Genomic DNA, 20649 nt, shown 5'->3' on the forward strand with positions numbered 1-20649 from the left:
AACAGTACTTAGCGTAATGTGCCAAAAATTTTGAGGGGGCCTGACACTGACAATGGCGTAGGGGGCAAATCTTTTTAATAAAAACTGAGCAATCCAAAATTTTTACATTTTTTTTAAATACAAAAAAAAAAAAAAAAACGAAATTTTTGTTATCCCCTTTATTTTGTTTTTGAAAATTTTAGAGGGTCCATAGTCTCTCCCCCCCCCAAAAAAAAAAAATGTACGCCAGTGAACGTGAATCTATACAGTGGCTAGAGATTAAAAATTGGTCTCAATTTAAAGCTTGTTATAATCCAACACTCTGTGCAATTTATTTCAATTAATTGAAATTAATGATCTGATGACCACTAAAGTAAAAATCTTGAAAATCCTTCATAAAAAAATTCTTGCAGAGAAACAAATCATATATATAATGTTATTTTGGGGCTGAATGGAGACTATGGGATTGTTGTATTGTTAGTATTTAACATGCATTACTATGTTTTTTAAGGGGCTAGAATTTTTATTTTGGTCTCAATTGCATATAACATCATTGATTATTTGTTTAAGATAAATAAAAAATGATTAAAAAATTGCAGTTTTGGAATTTGGATATTCTAAGTTCATATAAATTTGCATATCTAAATTATGTTGAAGAAATGAACAAAATCCCTTTAGGTTATTTATCATCTGAAAGGGAATTTCAATGATCAATCCAAATATTTTTTTCCAGTTTGTACTGAGCTACTTTTTTTCTGTTAAGTTTGAATTACTGTAATAAGTTTAACAATTGGAATCAACCATCAAAATGACCTATCCTAGTAATGGTTTAATTCACCGGCACAAACATATTAGTATATTAGTAGGAACATATTAGTAGGAAGAAATTCCTTGAATGCTTTGAGCGCCTAGGCAGCCCAGCTAAAGCCGGGGTAATAATAATAGCAGGGCCCGCTGGGAGAACAGTTTTCGGAACTGAAGCGGCTTCCCTGGGTAAATATACCTGTATTATTATTATTATTATTATTCATTTGATAATTTATACTGAAAGTAATCTCAATGCAAATATTTGTGTGACTTTATCTAGTCTTAATTTGTGACTCTCTAATAGGATTATTTATTTTCTCATTCAATATCTAACAGCTTAAATAGTTGAGGTATATACACTGGAGCAACTCAAGTGCATGTGTGACTTTTTGAGAAGAAACCACAAGGCTGTTGGTTAGCAATCACCATGTAAAAGGGTAAGATATACAGCTTAATTTCAAATTAGCCAAAATTCTAATTGCTACCATTTTAAGTATTTATAGACAGGCTTATATTTTATGTTGGTAATCTCGATGCAAAGTTTCTCAAAGTGAAAAGAATATTTATGAAGAAGAAGTCATTACTGCCTGATAATGTCGAACATAAAGTAGTTATAAAATACAATTTTTTAAAAAGGCTTCGTCTTCTTGAATAGAAAGAAAAAAATTGTTTCAGGCATATTTGAAATGAGTAAGAATCCTCATGTTGATTATTAAATTTATACAACCCCCCCTCCCCCCCCAAAAAAAAAAATTAGAAAATGTACCTAATCTCACCTGGCTATGCTAGTGATTGTGTAGACCTGAATCAATAATAGTTAAGTTCATTTAATTACCTCTTGCAATTCTTTGAAAATTATTATTGATTTTGATTTTTTTTCTTTGATATGTCCATTGGAAATGATGAAATCTTATTTTCTTACAATTACAAGTTTTGATTTAGATTTTCATGGAATAAAACTGAAAGAGTACAACACATCTTTCTTATAAATTCCTGATTTGAACTCTAGTTACATTAATAGATTGCAATTTTAAATTTTGATAACTTACAAAGTAGATAAATAATATTAATTATATGCCATGAAATGAGATTTTTGTCAAATAAATTTAGACATTCTTGACAAAGTGCAGAGTGTCTTTTCAATTAATATATAGCATATACCTATTTTATGATTTGTTTGTGTTTGCATTTTAAATAAAGGTTTGCAGAAACCAGACAGAGAGCCTGTATGGAGATGCTATTGGCTGCCCAGGTCGGACTGCCTCCAACCTGAGGCGGTCTTGGAGTGATCTAACAAAAGAGTGAATGATTATGCTAGGAATCAGACAAAGACTGGTATGTATTTTTATTTATAAGAGTTAAGAATATATTTTATATGCATCAAGAAGAATTAAAGATCACTATCTCTTAAATTTTATTTTGTTGTAATTGTCATGCAACTAATCCAAAATATCTAGAATTTTTTTACATCCACCCATCGGAGGTGGGTCCGAGGACAGGTTTTGGGGTTGTCTGGCCATCCTGTCTTTCTTAAATTATTCTGATAAGTAAAGAACTGTTTGATTTCAAACTTTGTCCAAGAATGCATGTAGGATTGATTATACTTTAATTATTTTGAGGGTATCAAGGTCAAAGGTGGCATGCCTTGTTCACCTGAATATACATCGCTCCTGTGATAAATAAAGAACCCTTTGATGGTTCAACTTCATCTTGGCAAATATATATTTGGGAGTGACAATGATCAGGTTAGGTCAAATGTAAAAATTCACCAGAGATCGTTGGCAAATTTGTGTGTTTAATATTTTTATCTTTTGATGTTGCAATGGCGGATGCATAAATTTCGAAACTTACAAATGTACCCCCATGATCCTAAACGGGTTAAGGATGGATTGGTGTCACGGCTAAATACTAATTAAAAAACAAGTATTATTCTTTGTCTATTTCAGTCATTCAGTAATTAAATTGTTGCATTTGTGGAAAACTTCATAACTGAACAGTTCTGTGTGTAGTGACTTCAAAATTTGATATTGACAGATTCTTCTTTGGCCTAGATCCCCTGTGTTTGTGGGGGGGGGGGGGGGGGTAGGCACAGATCTGGGACAGATCTGGGGGGGGGGTACACCCCCAAAAAAATTGTTGAAAGTACTGTGTATATATGCAAGTGATGACCAGTTTTTTTGGGGTTGTCAACATTTTCTGGACAAAAGTGCCCCTCCTTTTGGAAATTCCTGGATCTGCGCCTGGGGTGAGGCGAGTCAAAATCACCCTTCATAGTTTTTTTTTAAGATCCTTCTGCTGTGATCCCTGTTTGCATGGAGAACATTTATAATTGTGGCATTACTGCACTTTGTTAAATCTTTAGGTGGTAAAGTGAAGCCAAATATGGAGATTGTGCTGGCAACCATTAGGGACAAGGCCAAGCATTGGGTCCATGGCCAGGAGACAGAGACTGGGGCATCTGAGCAACTGGTTAGTTTTACATAAAAGATTTATCACACAAAGGCATAACAAAGTTGAAAATATATATACCTAAGGATCATTGTATTAATTTTGCTATATTCTTTCATTCATTTTCTCGAGAAATGAGCATAATTTCGATTGAAATTTGTACAAGATGGTTCTCCCTATAGAAATAGGTAAACTGGTTTACATTGTACAATGAAAAATTCAGATTTTTTAAAAGCTAGAATAATTATCCCTAACCCATAGAATTCCTATCATTCATTTTGAATTAATTAAATCTGAATTTTAACGGCGATAGTTCTTCTTTCCTCATGAAAATTTCTGCAAGGAATAGTAAGTAGCTTCAACTACTATTGCCAGATTGAGGGATTTTCGTTCAGAGTTGGTAAATGATTTAAGATTTCCAAAATGAAATAAAAATGTTGAATCATAGTAAGTCAATAAAAAAAAATCAATGCGGAATGGTTTGAAGATGTAATTAAAGTTAAGTCAAACATTATTTTCTTGATGTGCAGCTTTCACATAAGGCAGCCTGCTTCTGGACATGGGGAAGCCAGAGGAGGAAAAGGAGGTTGAGGCGGAACCTCAAGCTGTTCCCGGGGCACCATTGACATCCAGGGTAGATGGGGTCTAGTTGATTTTTAGGACACCAAGATGACACCCAGCATAAGAGAAGAGAAGGTGCTCTTCCTGTTATGACCAGCACACCAAGTACCAGGAGCATGGATCTGCAGCAAGTTCAGCAGGAGACGCTCAGAATGCAGCAAGCTATGCTGCAAACATTTAAAATCATCCATGTTGATTTTTGTAATTATCCACAATTGTTTGCAGCAGTTTGTTAATGGAAATCAGTAGTAACATTGAACAATGCAACTTCCTCTCCATTTTTTTAAAACTGGAAACCTGTTGAATATTGTTTTTAGAAAATGAAGTAAATCACCTTGAACTTTGGAAATTTCCAAAAGCATATATTTTAGCAAGTAATATGAAAATGAGTTATACCTTGGTCACATTTGGTGGCCTTACGGCAAGTCAAAATCAGTCGTTTTATGTATTACTATACGAACCACCTACATGAAGCTGGTACAAGGATGAGTAAAATGGTTGATTTCGACTCGCCATAATGCCACCGGCGAATGTGACCTAGGCATAAGTTGTTGATGTCATTGCCTCATAATTTTGAACAAAAAGTGACAAAGACTACATTCTTCAGGATTGAGAAAGTTAAACTTGAACTTTATTCTCATCTCAGTAGATAGAAGATAATGTTATTCATTCAATACTGCGGTAGAATTTGAACAAATGCCTTGCAATGCAACATAAAAATTTAGGTTCTGAAATCTTGATGGGAATCCCTGTGCAAGAACAGTTTGAAAGTTTATTTATACATGTTCATATTGCAAGTCTGTTATATGATCTGTCAGCATTGTTTGTGGATCTCACACTGGTGTCATTAGCCATAGTTCCAATCTTACGCCATCTGCAAAACGTTTTCCAATGGTACTGTTATGTTGATTTAAAAGAAAAGGGACCTTGTCAACATTCAATCACATCTTTCAATACGCATATAAGGGTATGGGATACTGTTAGCATTGAAACTAAAATATGACTTGATAAAAATTATTTTCAATTAAATTAAAAGTATTATAATGGTTCATAACAAGTTCTTTTGACTGTCACTCTGACTGTTCTTAATAAGTGATTGCGAATAAAATTATTTGAAATGTATAATTCAATGAGAAATGAATTGTTTAAAAGAGGATAAATTGCGAGAGAAGAGATAGAAAAAGAAAGAAAGTATTAAGAAAGAGACATCTGAGTTGCGTGACTGTAATTTAATTGAAAAAAGAAAACTGTTCTTAATAAGTGATAAGTTTTTCCCTATTCTCGCTTGCAAATAAAATTGTTTTAAATGTATAATTCTATGAGAAATAAATTGTTTAAAAGAGGATAAATTGCGAGAGAAAAGATAGAAAAAAGAAAGTATTAAGAAAGAGACATCCGAGTTGTGTGACCGTAATTTAATTGAGAGAAGAAAACTGTTCTTAATAAGTGATAAGTGTTCCCCATTCTCAATTGCAAATTAAATTATTTTAAATATATAATTCAGAATTAAATTGTTTAAAAAGGAGAAAGGGAGAGAGAAGAGGAAGAAAAAGAAAGAAAGGAGAATTATTAAGAAAGAGATGTCTGATTTGTGTGACTGATATTTTAATTGACAGTAGAAATAAAATGATTTAACCTTTAGGTTGGCGTCCGACTATAAAAATACAATTGCACCATCCCTCTTGGCCCATAAAGGAAAATATTCTTGATTGTAACATAAAATATTACCAAGAAAAACATCAAGTCTTGTTCGCCCCCCCCCCCCCCACCCATATAATTGCCACACCTTCAACACTATGGATCTATGTTTTATGAAATTGCTAATTTTGATATTTTGGAAATATTTTTAACATTGCCAAGAAAGCAACAACAACAAAAAAAGAACCTTTTTGAAATATTATGGACAAATGTGATACAAAATGTTTTCCTCCACTTTTTCTAACAATATTATAATGTTTTGAATAATGGCATTGAGAAGGGGGTGATGTGATTGAATTGCATGAATTTAATTATTTGTTCCTTGTCAAATAATTTGGATATACATACTTTCATCCAATGTAAATACAATGTGTAGACCTAGGCTGTTTACCCCCCCCCCCCCTCTTCCAGAATAATCCCCCTCTTGCTATCTCTCTTTCTCTCTCTCTCTTATTGTATGTTAGATGTTCGGGGACAGTTTCATCCCATATCATGGAGGTTATCATTAATTGAGTTTTATTCCTGGGTTTTATAAAGCAACCACAAAGAAAAAATAAAACATCTCTCAGTTGTCCCCGTTCAGGAACTTTCGATGATGGCTAGTTTTTCTTACTTTATTACATTTTGTTCCCAGCCTTCTATCATATACATGTACATGTAGACACAAGTGTGAAATTAAAAAGGAATCCACACAAATTTCGGGTCACTGTATTATATAGTGTAAGTTTTGATAAATATATCAGTCGGATATTTCATTTCCCCTTTCATTTGTTTACGTGCTCGATCGTCGTCTGTCTTGGACTGGAGCAAGCCGAGCGACGGGAAAGAAAAATATAAGTTAGGTCTGTTTTGAGTGAAAGATAGACCTCCTCCGGCATGCCCCTCCTTCTCAATCATCACCCAGTTTTTATGACCTGTTAAAGAAAAATGAGACTGGCAAAGGTGAGAAATTAAGATGTCCAATGAGCGCGTCCTAATCTTACTTTGAAGTTCCAACTTATTTTTGCAAGTGTGGGACTAGGCCGTATCGACTGCTATTCAAGTTTTCCTCGTAAAATTGAACTTGCAGTACAAGTCTGTTCAATCGTTAAAATAAAGTTAGCTCATACTTCTGAGTATTTCAGTTGATTTAGGGTAGTATTTCTTGGTATGTCTCGTAGAACTTGTACATATTTGGATTTACAAAGATGGTTAAATGGTAAAAAACAGCAAAAATTGAGGCGGCTTAGGAGGTACTCCAACAACACATCGTTGCATATCGCATAGAGGTTGAACCAGCGGCCAACTCGCCAGCCGGAGGCTCTGGCGATAAAGGTCACGGTAGCAAAGAAAAAGAGCAGACTGCCTAAGTTCAAGTTCAACTTTAAAGCCTTATGTTTTGAGTAATTTAAAGTGTTTAGTCCAACTGCATCGCTCTATTCACAGCATAACTTTTCAAAAACACTATAATCATATAGATTTACTTAAACTAGAACTAGATTCTATCTTAGAAGATTTTTATTATTGAGCTGTCACAGGGTTGATAAATTTAAAAAAATTAAACCACCAACTATTATTCCCCCCACTTCACTTAAAATCTAGATCTTCCTAGGCCCTATTTTTACTAAATTATATGAAATTTTCTGTAATTACCTTATTGCGTAGCCTATACAAGGCTTATGTCACCCTTCTAATTATTCTTGAAGCCGTAGACAGGTGAATACTGTATATGGTACTTGGGACAGATCCTGAGCAGCTGCCTTGAAATAGTTTTGCCGGAGTTTTTAGGACTTTGCCGTTGGTACAGGAGCTACGGCAAAAAACCACTTGATTTGCCGGAGTTTTTAAAAAGTTTTGCCGTAAAAAACTCCGGCAAAGTTTTTTGCAATGGAAAACTCCGGCAATTTTTTTTTTGCCGTAGTTTCCTGATTTTTTGCCGTAAAAAACTCCGGCAAAAGTTTTATGCAACGGGGCCCTTGACTAATGAAAAGAGGCGTGAAAAAACCCACAAATTTGCAAAGACGTTAAAAGCATATTCACATACCTTTATTATGTATGAGCTGTACTATGCACAGTATAGAACATCTTTGATATCATAAATGACTGCTAGAATAATGCAGTAACATTTCATCTTTAGGATAAGACATGTACAAAGATTTATATCCATGAACATTGAGATGCCACATGAACTACTTTCACTATTCATACATTGCTGCCATTTTGAGATCACATAAAGAAAGCTAGATTCGACCCAGAATCCTTCCCTCTAACACAACAATAAGCGATTATTATTAATACCTTGGTCACATTCCTTGACCGGTTGCCTTACGGCGAGACAAAATCAGCAGTTTTAGGTATTCCTGTACAAACCACCCACGTGTAGCTGGTAGTAGCTGGTACAAGGATGATTAAGACTGTTAATTTTGACTCGACGTAAGGCCACGAGCCGGCGAATGTAACCAAGGCTTAACCAGTATTATGGTTGCAAAAAAAACTGTAATAGCTGAGCAATTGCATTTTCCCCTTCTTGTCAACACCCGATTGGCTTAATACTAAAAGCAGAACATCCTTTACTCAACCATGTTATGAAACAATGGATAACCACTTCTGCATGTACAGATAATGCATGGTGCACATACAGTAAGGGATGAAATTATGATGTGTTGATCACCAGTATAAACTTAAAGTACATGAACGTAATCATAATCACTTCATTTTGCTCAGAATTCACTTAAGTCCATAAATACTGAAAGATATTTTTGAATGAATTTCACATGATTTAGAACGTTCACCATAGGTTAGAAAAAATATTTACATAAGATTACTTTGCCAAAACGTAGATCAAATCTATTGAGACATTAACCTTTTTGACATTGAATAGGCATATCATTTTACACAGTCTTCTTGTCTAAGAATTGCTCCAACTACGTATTGAAGGGTTATATATGAATGTAAGCATGAGCCCATCATAAACACGAAATTGCGGCATGTAATTTGATTTGCTACATGTCATAATTGATAACTAAATGACGTTCAATACTTGATGTTGCTACATAAAATAATTAAGGTCATGTGGCAATGTGAATTCATACCTACTCGAGTCATTTAGTAATTTCAATTAGTATATGACCTAATTAATTATGACATATAGCTCAAAATTGACTTGAATAATTATGACCAATTTGATTGACCTCAATTATTTGAAGTAGCAACATCAATTATTTAACATAAGCACTCTCAATCGAGGTGGAGTAACTCTTCTTTAGGTCATGTTACTATTCGAATTGGAACATGTCATTGTTTAGGTCATGCAGCAATTCAAATTACTTGCTCAAGTAAACAATTACAATTGTAATATCACGCAAAATGAATTAGCTGTACATGACATAATTCTGTTCTTTGATGGGCTTATGCTTCCATATATTAAGTAAATGGCTTTAATTCTTAATGATTATCCAAAAATTCATATACATAAAATAAACCAATATGAAGAGCATCATATCCAAAGTGATCACCAGTTCACCCAATGTTACAGTACAAAAATAAAAAGCTGATTTTCTTATGTACTTTCACACATGTTATACATGTGCACTGTATGTCACTTGACCCTGGCAGACAATAGAATTGACAAGCAGTGAGTCCTACATGTACATGTAGCTGCCTGGTTTGCATACTTTAATGTTATATGAATTTCAATCATGGCCATGTGCTGTTTATACACTAACTGGAGGGATCTTGTCATAATGTTATGTCAATTAAAAACTGAATAAAATCCCAATTATCCTGAATAGCTAGACTAGCCCCCTTGCAATGGACATTGTAATCTTGTTTTCTTTTACCTTTCATTATTTTTGAAAATTTTCATACAACTAGGGCTGGGACTAAAACCCGGGTACCCGAGTAGAAAAATCAATACCCGATACCCGAAAATTGCTCACCAGTATAATGTACATGTATTTGATTTGTATTGCATAGTGTAAGACATGATTGTAACTCATTACAAAAGTACACAAGCCTCATTTTGAATTTCACCAATTACCCTCTAAATATCCATAAATATACAAGTTTTCAAGTGATGATGATGTGACCGAGATCGTTCAATCATCGCCATGTTTCTTTTGCAGCGCAGTGACGTCATCCAGCCACTGCGACGCAAACCAATTTATGAATGAAAATATAGTAAGCATTAAGCCTGAGTCATATCGATTATTTTGAAAACCGGTGTTCGACAGCTTTAATTCGATCGAACATCGATGCATCGAAATTTGAAGGCGGGGAAAATCGAGTCTTTTTTTGGCTCCGGCCGGCCGTCGATGCATGCGCTATGCATGCACTACATGCACTAACGGTCTGCGCTGGCCGGGTGAGCGTTGCAAAAGCAAATGACAGAGCAAAGTTCGTTTGTATTTTCCATGATCACAAAACACAAAAAAGGCCGGGGAGCAATGCAGAATTCTTCCCAAAATATCTTCAACCATGATATCTGCAGATGATAAGATATAAGTTTAAAATGAAACAATATTAAAGACATGAATCACGCAGAGTCGATCCGAATGATTTTCGGTCAACTAGCATTCGCAGTCCAGACTCGCACACACCAGCCCCGTACACTCACTCTCCCGAAACGACAGGCGTGCTTGCCAGCGCCATCTAACAAGTGCAAACAGCGGGGAGAGCGTTGTAACTTGCCTGAGATTGTGTAGTTGGCGGGGTAGTTAGATCCAAAATTAGCTCCAAATAAATTGATGGGAATAAATACGTAATTTTCTCTGGATGGTCATTTGAATTGGTATTCAATGCTGATATAACGATTGTGAGGAAAGATTGTGGAATATGAGTTCTGGCGATGTTCGAGATTTAATCCTGATAATGATAATCCATTTTTTTTAGACACAAGAGCTTTGTGATCGAAATAAATACGAATTCTTGGATCGAGCTCTAAATTAATATAAATTATTATTGGATGTTAAATAATTACGATTTAATAAGATTTTATGGCCATACTAAAAGTATTGACGATGTCAGCAAAGTATGTTATGTTCATATGGAAGAATTAATAGTATTATACTGGCATTATTTTTATTTTTTATTCCATCTCTGGACGTCTCCGAGCTCCGGCTCCGAGAAAAGAAGCACAATGCGCATGCGCGTTCGATGACGTCTGACATATTTTCCATTCATGAAATCAGAGCCCAAAGTTGGGCACAAACAAGCTTCATATTGATGGGAAAAAAATCAAACGTAATTTTTCTCTGTTTTGTCATGTAAAATATTATTATATGGTGATATTATGATCTTCAAGAGAGTTTCTACATGTTGACAATGTTCGATAATCAATCCTAACGTGATAATTATTTTCTTAGACAAGTGCACTCACTCAAGTCGATCGTCATGTGATGTCCGCCATTGAAAATTTAAACGAAATACAAACGTTTCACATCAAGCTCTAAGTTCATATTAATGATTATCATATGCAAATTATTGTTAAATATTACGATTAAATCATGTTCTATGGTCATGATATTAATATTGTTCATGAAAAGCAAGATATACTTTACGTTGATCGCATCAATTTTCCGGCCATTTTCTGATTTGATTGACAGTACGGTACTGCGCATGCACGATGAATGGCGACTTCCATTCATAAAGTCATCGTGCATAAATTATCTCGGCACAAGCAGACGAGCCGGGCAGACGAGTAAGACTAGAACTATGATCAAAATAAACTTCAAATTAATGGTGAATAGGCATCATAATTACACAATCGGTTTCATTTTGGGGGCAATATAAATGAAGTAAGTAGTAGTCAAGTTGGATATTACTGTTTATTTTGATGTCTGATTGTGTGAACCAAATGAATCGGCCAGCCGACGTATTTTTTTTTTTTTTTCGATGCACCGATTTTGCAAAATCTGCACCGGCGTTCGATGACATCGATCGAACATCGATTTTAAAATCGATTCGACTCAGGCTTAGTAAGCATGCGCATTGCAAGCCTCAGCCCCACGCAGTATTACGTCAAAACAAGTCTGCAATACTCTGTCACCTCATACCAAAATCGACCTACGAAGCACCAGCCAATCACGTTCTTGTTACCATTTTTAGTTCATCATAAACCGAAAATGGGAACACGATCGTGATTGGCTGGCGCATTTGACGCTCCGAAACCCGGAAATCAATTGACTTTGTTCACGTAGCGATACAAACTCACGAACACGATGTAATATCGATGCTACTTCGTAAGATTTTGACGGAAAAGCAAGAATAAAAATTTGCTTACCTGTGCAGTATCGGTGAGAAAACCTTTTATAATTCATATGATATATAGGAAAGTGGAATTCTAGGTCGATTTTGGTACGAGGTGACAGAGTATTGAAACTTGTTTCGATGGAATACTGCGTGGGGCACGGGAGGCTTGCAATGCGCATGCTTACTATATTTTCATTCATAAATTGGCTTGCATCGCATTGGCTTGATGACGTCACCTATGGGGTGTTTCCACCAGTCATATTTCAAGTGACATGATTTTCAGGTACCCACCCGAAAATTACCACGGGTACCCGAAGAGAAAAAACCCGAAAGTCCCAGGCCTACATACAACTCTTTGTTTTTTTTTATACTTTATCAAAGCTTTTATGATTATAAATGTAATTAAATAATTTGACTTGATAAATGTATATTACTGGTATACTAATTGTGAATTTTTAGCAAGAAACAGTATTTGTGTTGGATTAATACATAAAAATGTTGCGAAATTTCGGAACAGCGTACCCAGGCATCACAAATTTGGTCTCAAAAGATGTGCAAGACTTGAAAGTAAAAAGGCAGCTAACAGCCTCCCAGTTATTAACCCTTAGTTAAATTGGACCAATTTGACCCCCCCCTTCCAAAAATTTTGCGACCATGCTGTCGCACAATTTTTTTAAAACATGCCTCTTTCTAGTCTTGTGCATCTTTTGAGACCAATCTTGTGTCACCCGGTACGTGGTTCTGTAATAACGTGACATTATGTAAGTACATGTCATACCAAAAATTGCTCAAAAACGTGATTTTGTGTACAAGGTCAATGCAATAGAGGAAAAAGTATGATTTTGTATTCTAATTACGCATAAATTAGTATTATCACTTACTAACAATTTGCGTGAAATAATTTACAATTTAATTTGGTAAATTATGCCCTAGACAACCCATGTGCCAATGTTAGACGCGATTGTGCGGTCAAGATCTCAAGGAAGGGGGGGGGGGCCCTGGAAACCCCCCCTCCCCCCTTCCCCGGCCATATCAACTCCCAAAATACCCTGGCTTTAGTTGACTTTCTGGCTCCTCTTGAGTAGTCACCATTCATTGGACAGCTTGTTTTTATCCAAGTCTGTATAGCACGAGGCAGCTTAATCTGTAGAAAAAAAAACACATACCATTACGATAACATGAACAACATAAAAATACAAGAAATAAGGTGTTTTGCCCCCATCTAGATCTCTTTCACAAGTACATATCTATCGGATAATGAGGTCCTTGCGGCTATCTCTCTTAGCATATTCTTGCTTATAAAAGCAAACTAAGCCGAAGAGTGACAAACAATTTATAATGCAAACAAATTGTCATAAGCACATATTGAAACTCTTTAATAAAACAATGAAGAATAAATCTACATCTTCTAACAAGGATTACACTGTATGCCACTGCATGAATACAATCTGCTTAATTTTGTAATTATAATATCTACTGAAGTGAATGCCTATATAATCACCTTTTATGAACTCCAACCGTGTCTTGTACAAGAACATGGCCTTTTCTGTGTACACCTGTAGTATCTTTCCCACATAATGCTGGACTTGCTGCTCGATCATCCAGAGATCCCTCTTTGGATCTTTAATGAAATGAAATGAATTTGAGTGACATAGTAAAATTTTATTTGCAGGTTAATACAAATACATGATGTAATAAAAATACATGATAAAACTTCTTCATTTCCATATTTCAGTGTTACAATTCAGGTGCAAAGAGTCATATTCTTTAATAATATTCAACATAAAATCAATGAAAACTAGTGCTGTTGTTGATAGGCCTCATATCGACATTGATGTCGACATACGAAGGATTTTCAAAATTCCGACATGTCGACATGCACGCACCCACATCGACATGTAAACATAAAATAAAAAGGGGTCTAGCCTACAATCACGAGTGTAAAGATTAGCTGAAAAGTTAGAAGCATTTATCCACAGTAATTGGCGCGATTAAAAGGTTTATTCAGCTTAGCAGCGCATTAAATGAAAAAAAGAATATCTGCGAGCTGTGCGGCAGTAGAAATACGTCAGTGCAGGGCCGGCCTGCCCGATCGAGCCGCCCTCGATATCCCGTTATAGCGAGAGTAGCATTCACCGTACCCATCGCGCGCTATTCACCGTGCTTGATAATACGTTGCTCCTCAATGCATTACTTTTCACATAAACGTGAGCAGCAGCGAACACGTGTTTTTGTCAAAGTTGTGACTGCCGCAATTGAGCGCTTACTTCATATCACGAAGTCACAGAAAACTTCCCTTCATTCGTTTGGAGATCGTTGCACGGATCGCCGCGGAAGTGATACTGAAATTATCGGTCGATTTTCATTACTTTTCATTGTCAAATTGAGGAGCTTGCGTTTGCAGCAATGATCACTGTTGTAATTGGTGATTCTCAAATTGGCTACGAGTGTTATTGAGCAATGCTTTCGAAACCGGATCCTGGTACAAAAACTTGATTCTCCAGAAAAAAAATGTGGATTAAATCAGTGATTTTGGAAGCTCAATTCCCGAACTGAGCCTGTATTATATAGATCTAGTGTGGGGATATCACTCGTGTCAAGGTGAATATATTTGATTGAGAGTGTTGTTCCACGATCGAATGCGTTTTTTTTATGTTAGGGAGCCCAGGCTAAATTACGGTCCCTTTTTCATGTCGACATTGTCGATGTCGGGATTAATTTTTAAGCGACATGTCGACATGGATTTTTGTTCCCGACAACAGCACTAATGAAAACATTAAAAGTAGAGGAGCATTTTAACCTTACTCACAGTCTGTTATTGTCGCTAAAGTCTTTACAATAAGAAGATTGGGCACTTTGCCGACATCGCGTAATGCTTTGCATCGATTTACATGTATAATAGTCTTTGTGCCTAGTCTTTTCTATGTAGTGTCTTTAATATGTAGATAAAACATGCGTCCTTTAGCTAGTTAGACGAACAATTTTGGAAATTAAAGACGGATCCATATTTTATCAACCGGAAGAGAAATTAGTGCTTAAATGAAGCTATTTGAGGGATATTGATGATATTTAGGGTGAATTGACTTCACATCTTTTCGTAAGTTTGTCATGTTCATAGAAGGCCGGACTTGATTTTATAGAAACCTCTTTTAAATTTGTGGGATTGCCTACCTCGAGTGAAGTTTGTGCAGGCTCCACTCCACTTCACTATTGCTACACTACGCTCCACCTACCCAAACTTTGAGACCGTGAACTGGATCTGCCGATCTGATATTCCGAGTGACAAAAAGTGGGATCTTATGGGGGGGGGGATATCAAATTCATGCAACATCACGCTCTTTAAAAAAATTAAAACTAATATTCTTCCTGCACACAAAGTTTCAGTTCTTCTCCATGCCTCTATCCGTCTCAAAATTGATGATTTAGAGCCAACATGAAGTTTCTCACACGTATCAATATTCAATACATCGCATGCGTGTGAGGTCGGTCGGGTCAGACCAGGCCCGGTATCTCGCGAATATTGCATCCGCATGCAATGTTTTGAAATCGGCAGCGAATTATAAATATGTGTGAGGAACTTTATGTTGGCTCTAAATCACCAATTTTGAGACTGATAAAAGCATGGAACTAAATGAAACTTTGTGTAAAGTAAGAATATTAGTTTTAATTCTTTTTAAAAATCAAGATGTTGCATGAATTTTATATTCCCCACCCCCATAAAATCCCACCTCTGTCACTCAGAATATCAGATCGAGTTCATGGTCTCGAAGTTCGCGTCTGTAACGTTGGCGAAGAACAATAGAAAACAAGATGGCGGCGTAAACATCGGGCAAGTCTCTTCCGTCTAATCATGATATTTTTCGCATTTTTTGGAATGAATTTCTTCTTCAAAAATAACGACGAGAGCGTAGAAATGTTGGAAATTAAGTTTTATCCCATGTACATGATTTAGGTCTAACGTTAGGCTAGATCTTTTAGAAGGAAAGTAGAAATCTCGGGGCCGGGGGTGAAAGTTTCAAGTTTTGGCTTCCTCTGTGTGGGTATATGAGAAAGGATCCCTGGCTTCATATGAGAGTGACCTTACGAAGTTACGTTAGTAAATGATTTTCACTCTCTAGAAGCCGCCTGGCTAGGCCTACAGCCATGGCATTATTCCCGATCACGATATTTTGAAAAGTGGTGGATATATTGACTTCAAATGTGACTGAGAGACTTGTCATGACATTTGGGAACAAATATTGGTGATGAGGTATGCTGGTATTAATCGGCCGGTGCGAAACTGCATTAGCGCCCACCCCTGACCTGGCTACAATCATGACAATACAAACATCCTCACCGCCGCCATCAATATACTACTAACTTAGCCAGCCGTTGGCCGTCCCCGGCCGCGCACACCGCAGATCAGCCCCCACCCGATAAGCGATCGGGAACAACGGCAGTGCAGTGGCCGTACGGTAATGATTAAAAAGTCGAAGAAATTTAAGTGCATGCCGCGCCAAACTACGAAAAATTGATCTAACTTACTGTTTAGCCTGTTGTGTGAATGTCTTAAGAAGTCGTTGTCCGAATCTGATCCATATTCTGTTAGTTTTTGTTGAAATATTGACGGCCTTCTTCATCAAGCTTCGGGTTCAGCTGAGCAGTTACGAACGTTTTTTTTCAAATGGCGGAACCGGAAACACGTATACGGTACATACAGTCCGTGCGTTTGTACGGGGAGCTTGGAGGGGGGGGGGGGGTCTTACTTTTTACTTGGCAACCAGACAATTTGACTATTTTCGCCATCATTTATATATCATATTATTAACGTAAAGGAATTGAATAAAGTAAAATTCAAATATTTATTTCTTCTTCCTTTCTTTTTCTTTTCTATGTCTTTTAATTTTTTTCTTTCTCTTTATTCTTTTTTTTAATATAAGGATAGGATTTAAAAACATGTCTCACAATTTTACTGAAAATATGTTATATAGGCCTACTAGTATGCAAGTAGGATGACAAAGAAAGCAATGAGGAAAATCACAGCTCCAATCCTATGTATTTTTAATTTTATTTCTTTTCAAAAACACACATTTTATCCTTTCTTGCGATCGAAGGAAAGATCCCTTTATAAGGTTCAAGTAGTAAAAGAAAATAATCTTAGATCAAGTGCCGGCAGGGTATTTTGATAAGGGGTGGAGGAGCAAGACAAGCAAACATAAAGATACCATTTTGAAGCGAAACATAAGAAAAGAGAATAACTTTGCCAACGAGGTAAAAAATAATATGATATCGGTTGTGACACTTTAAGGATGGAAAATAGTTTGAAAATATATAGATACAAACTTCATACAAATTAGAAAAAAAGAAGCAAAATAAACTGCCATCATATGTGAACAGAGATACAAGATTGTTCTTGCAATTAAAAAACATATTTACAAACTATATATAGCTTCGCATCATAAACATAGATTGAAAATATCCAAATTTATTTGATTTAAAAAGAAATAGATATAAACCAGCCTGGCTAACATATTGCAAGGTGGCAAAGATATAAACCGGGGATATAAAGCAAAAAATAGGCCTTAAAATGGAAATTAAATATCCTATTTTTAGTTTATCCTATTCCACCTGTAAAAAATATTGTGAATAGGAGAACAAATATTGAAGTAATTTTATTTATAATAATATATTTGTAAGAAAATAGGTCCTTTTTACTAAAAAAAAATAAATAAATAAATAGATGGGAAACTTGGAAAAATGTATTTTCTCGCAATAAAAACTTTAAGGGGCCAGAATCGCATTAAAACTTGGTTATGAAACGTGTAAAACAAAATCTTAGATAGCATTTTAACTGAGATTTATTTTTTAATCAACATTCAACGCTGAACTTTCTTATGTTAATTGTTTATCAATATTTTGTGAAAACAGATAGTGTGCACATCGTCATGAATATTCATTTGGTGGGCTGATGATGTGACATTCCCATTTTTCTTTTTTAATGTTAGATATGAAATTATGATTATCTATTTTTTCAATACATGTGTAAATAATGTGTCCCCATTGTAAAGTTGCTGCATTAAATAACTAATGCGGTTAATTAGTCGTCATTCCAATTGTTTAAGTTCTTGGTAGAAATATGTTGAATAAATCTAATTTCATATATTGTACAAAAGAACATGGGATATGACATCATCAGCCCACCTAATGAATATTCATGAGACATGCCTAAATAAAACTGTTTCATGGGAATATTGCAAATCCTTAAAATTCAACTTAACTTCGTTATTTGTCATCCGATTTTGAATAAATTTTAAGCATTTTGTTTTGTGAATTTTACTCTATTTATTGATTATCTCTAGCGTTGACCTCCCCTTCAATTATTTTCTTGTATTGTTAGAAAGAGATGGATGAAGTAGAATAATACGTTCATGCTTATATTTTTATTCATTACAATATCTCTTTGAAATTCAACCCGGCTTCCTCACAACCATTAAGCTCTAAGAGTGTTAGGTGTGTCCTGTATATTTCAACACGTACCCTTTTAAATATAGTCATTTTTTTATTATTCATCCTGTTTTTTATGAAAAATAAGTGGCGAACAAACAAAACAAAAATGATAATTGAAATTTAAAAGAGCGCATGAAAAAGAAATAACCCTGAAAACGAACAATAGTCCTCAAAATATAAGTTGCCCATTTTGGGGTCGATAATTTTTCGCATTTTTCAGTTCGCGCTTTGCTCCTAGTTTTGATCTAGTACGTATAGTACCCTTTCTCGTAGAAATAGAAGCTATCAAACTTAAAACCTCTGAGTCTCAGTAGGCATAACCCCCCCCCCTCGCTGATATAGACCTACACAATGGGACAGGGTGAAATATAATTTTGAAATAGGGCCTATATGTCACACTCAATCTAGCTATCACAAAATTAAATTTTCATATAAAAAATTGTACTTTTTAAAATGAATGGTGCCCTTTTAAGCCATATGGCCTTCTAAAAATATAAGACTCAATACGCTACTGACCTCTCCCGAAACTGAAAAAAAAGATAAATCCCTCACTGGAAATAAAAAAATTAGTCTGTGGTACAAACAGGGCTTCCATACAAGTACTGAAGGAAACTAATTTTTTCATGTACTGTACCACAGAAAATACACCAGTAGCGTCTGTGATACAGTTTCAGTCATATTTCTGGGGTGGCTGCATGAGAAGTACCGCAGGAAATTTTGAAAGTATAGCACTGGGGTTGCCATAGAATTTTAGAAGTGCCTATATTGAGTCCTGCAGGAAATTTCAAAATTTTCATTTACCACAGAAGTATCACAGGGTTTTCATAGAAGTGTCTTTAATAGGATCGAGTACTGCAGGAAATTTCAAAATGTTCATGTACCACAGAAGTATCACAGGGTTTCCATAGAAGTGCTTAGTAATAGGAGTACTGCAGGAAATTAAAAAAATGTTCATATACAACAGAAGTATCGCAGGGTTGTCATAGAAGTACTGCAGGATATTTTAGAATTTTCATGTACAACAGAAGTACGACATAACTATCACAGAGTGATATTGTATACAGTTATGTACAACAGAAGTATTACACAGGTACGACAGAGTACCATTAAGGTAATGCATGAAATTTTCATATTTTTATGTACCACAGAAGTAGAACTCCCAGGACCAAAATCCAGTTAAAACCAATTAGGGCAAAACCAATTGAAACCAGTTGGCCAACTGGTTTCAATAGGGAAATTGGAACAACTGGTTCCAATTGGTTCCAGTTAAAAACCAATTGAAAACCAGTTGCCAATTGGTTCCAGTTAAAACCAATTGGGCAACTGGAACCAGTTGGCAATTGTTGTCAATTGGTTCCAGTTGTTCCAATTTCCCTATTAAAACCAATTGAATCCAAGTGGAGGCAACTGGTTTCAATTGGTTCCAGTTGAAACCAATTGGAGGCAACTGGTTTCAACTGGAACCAGTTGAAACCAATTGGTTTCCAACTGGATCCAATTGGAACTTCCAGTTGGAACGAACTTAATTAGTTACAAATTAATTAGCATTTGCAGTAACTATTTCTCATGCCAACACAGAAGCAGTGTTATATGTCTATTAATACCAAAGTAAAGGGCATTGATAAAATACAGACTTTCATGTATATATATTTATATGGAAGATCTTCAAATATATGTACTTTTATTTGATGTAATTTGGTAACAGTTAGTGGTGTACTAATTATCCTTTAATCTGTTTTAATTATAATCTATAACATTTATGAACATGGTTTTCACTGCTAAGTATTCTAAATACTAATCTTTAAAAAGTGTGGTACTTGAAATTGTAAAGAATTAAATAGATACATTGTTAATGATGATTAATCTCATAAAACATTAATCTGTGCACACTGGCAAATAATATGCAAATTAACTGGTTTCAATTGGATCCAGTTGGGTAACTGGAAAATTTCCAATTGGAAACCAATTGGAAATAATTTCCAGTTACCCAACTGGTTCCAATTAGAATTCATTTCCAGTTACCCATCTTTCCAGTTAGAAGTCATCTCAGTTACCCAATTGGTACCAGTTAGGATTTCCAGTTACACAACTGAATGGTTCAAGTTAGGATTTCCAGTTACCCAACTGGTTCCAGTTAGAAATCATTTCCAGTTGGAAGTCATTTCCAGTTACCCAACTGGTTCCAGTTAGGATTTCCAGTTGCCCAACTGGTTCCAGTTAGAAATCATTTCCAATTGGAAGTCATTTCCAGTTACCCAACTGGTTCCAGTTAGGATTTCCAGTTGCCCAACTGGTTCCAGTTGGGATTTCCAGTTACTCAACTGGTTCCAGTAAGAAATCATTTCCAATTGGAAGTCATTTCCAGTTACCCAACTGGTTCCA

The 20649-nt window shown here is 35.5% G+C and overlaps 2 long non-coding RNA genes across 3 annotated transcripts; one reads left to right on the forward strand and one right to left on the reverse strand.

The window, feature by feature from the left end:
• The first annotated feature begins 1995 nt into the window (after positions 1–1995).
• Positions 1996–4980, forward strand: LOC129263008 (uncharacterized). Its single transcript, XR_010293808.1, has 3 exons — positions 1996–2121; positions 3149–3255; positions 3765–4980. It is a non-coding gene; the product is annotated as an uncharacterized LOC129263008 (long non-coding RNA).
• A 2576-nt stretch (positions 4981–7556) lies between these two features.
• LOC135154530 (uncharacterized) lies at positions 7557–16455 on the reverse strand. Of its 2 annotated transcripts, none has more exons than XR_010293885.1 (3): positions 16306–16455; positions 13283–13394; positions 7557–12925 (listed from the first exon to the last, which is right to left on the reverse strand). It is a non-coding gene; the product is annotated as an uncharacterized LOC135154530 (long non-coding RNA). The 2 variants fall into 2 exon arrangements; XR_010293884.1 differs by having other exon boundaries at positions 13283–13402.
• Between the last annotated feature and the right edge of the window lie 4194 nt (positions 16456–20649).

The sequence above is a fragment of the Lytechinus pictus genome, chromosome 6, assembly GCF_037042905.1.
Source record: "Lytechinus pictus isolate F3 Inbred chromosome 6, Lp3.0, whole genome shotgun sequence".
NCBI classification, from domain to species: Eukaryota; Metazoa; Echinodermata; class Echinoidea; order Temnopleuroida; family Toxopneustidae; genus Lytechinus; species Lytechinus pictus.